Source organism: Myotis lucifugus, unplaced genomic scaffold, assembly GCF_000147115.1.
Source record: "Myotis lucifugus unplaced genomic scaffold, Myoluc2.0 scaffold_704, whole genome shotgun sequence".
NCBI lineage: Eukaryota > Metazoa > Chordata > Mammalia > Chiroptera > Vespertilionidae > Myotis > Myotis lucifugus.
The window spans coordinates 137,905-139,761 of NW_005871752.1; positions in this window are offsets into that span (position 1 = coordinate 137,905).

A 1,857-nucleotide genomic window follows, 5' to 3' on the forward strand; every position below is an offset into this window, starting at 1 on the left:
GCTGCAGAACGGTTCCGGTTTATCCAGTTAACTCGCCGGAAACCTCGGAGGAAAAGAAGCTGAGATTGGGGAGCTCCCAGGGGTTCTGAGCCCCGACCGACCCCACGAGGCTCAACACTGCGCCCAGCGCAGCCCCGCCACCTCGGCGCCTGGAAACCAGCCATCCTGCTCGCTCCTCTCCCCACACGCAGCGTCTCGCCTGCTGTTTGGCCCAGCGCCTGGTCAGACTCGCGTGGGCTTGGGGGGAGTTGTTAGTGGGGTGAGTAGAATACGCAACAGGATAACGAATTCGTTGTAACAAATCAAACTACAAACAAAATGGAAGAAACTCGGTGAATGTTTCTCTCGAGCCTGCGTGGGTTAACTCAGAGGTTAAGAGCCACGGAGGCCCGGCTGGGTGGCTCAGGGGTTGAGTGTCGACCTGTGAACCAGGAGGTCACGGTTCGATTCCCAGTCAGGGCACCTGCCCAGGTTGTGGGCTCGATCCCCAGCGTGGGGCGTGCAGGAGGCAGCCGATCCATGATTCTCTCTCATCATTGGTGTTTCCATCTCTCTCTCCCTCTCCCTTCCTCTCTGAAATCCATAAAAAGAACATTAAAAAGACAAAAAACGATGAGTTTATTCTCTCTGAGTAAATTTTAATAAATTAGCTCAGACCTTAAAACAGAAGAACGGCCAATCACGTTTGTTTCAGGGTCTCGCTGCTGTGTGCTGTGCTTGCTGGTCGCACGCCAAGAGGGGAGCTCGTCACCTGAGCTGCACCGCCCGCCCCGCCCGAGGACAGGTGCTTGTCCTGGGCCCGGATGCCAGGGGCGAGGGCCGCCCCCTGCCCGGGCCTCGCCGGGTGGACACAGCAGGCCTTGCTCAGAGGTCGGGGCAGCGCTCGGCTCGGCCGGTGCAGAGTCGGCCTGATTTTCAAATGTCAAGGGTCCGGCCAACATCCCGGGAAGAACAAACCAGCTGGCGGATCTGGAAATTTCCTTCCCAATTTCTGAAAGTTTTCCTTTGAAACGTGCAGCCCGTGTAGGAAGTCGTTCCAGACGCGAACTAGTTGCAGAGGCTTCTCTGTCTGGAAATAAGAGCCAAAGGATCGTCTCTGCTGGCCCAGGGCTTCCTCCGGCAGCGGGGAACTTATATGGAGATTTTTATCGATGTCGGAGAGGAAGGGAGAGGGAGAGGGGGAACATCCGCGATGAGAGGATCATGGATCGGCTGCCTCCTGCACGGCCCCTGCTGGGGATCGAGCCTGCAATCGAGGCACGTGCCCTTGACCGGAATCGAACCCGGGACCCTTCAGCCCGCAGGCTGACGCTCTATCCACCGAGCCACCCCAGCCAGGGCGGCCGGGGACTTTTTGCTACGCCCCGTGTGCCGGTGTCCCCCGGGGAAGGCGGTGGTCCCTGCTGTTTCCGGAGGTTTTTCTAATGTCCCTCGTCGTCCAAAGTGACCCTGGAAATGAGTCACACGTTCCACACCTGCTCTGCACGTGGGGACGCGGGGCCCCAGGAGGGTAAGCCAGGTCCTGCTCGTGCAGCCAGGGAACGGAGGGCTCGAGTGGCCGTGGAAATGTGGCCAACGTGGAGCTGAGGCTGCTGCTCCCTTCGGGACCCGTCCTGTCCGTCGTCTGTCCCGGGAGACTGACACGCTCCCCTGTGGAGCCCCTCGAACCGAAACCAGCTTCCCCAGGACCCCAGTGAGGAGTGGGGGGCACAGCTGGCCGGGGCACGGCCGAGAGAGCTCGCCCACAGGATGGAGAAAGCCGAGAGTCATTCCTGTCATGGCTAGATCTGGGTGGAGTGTGCTGTCTTTGAAGCCCACGCATTCAGGGCTTGGTGGTGTTTTTCTTTTTAGAAAAGC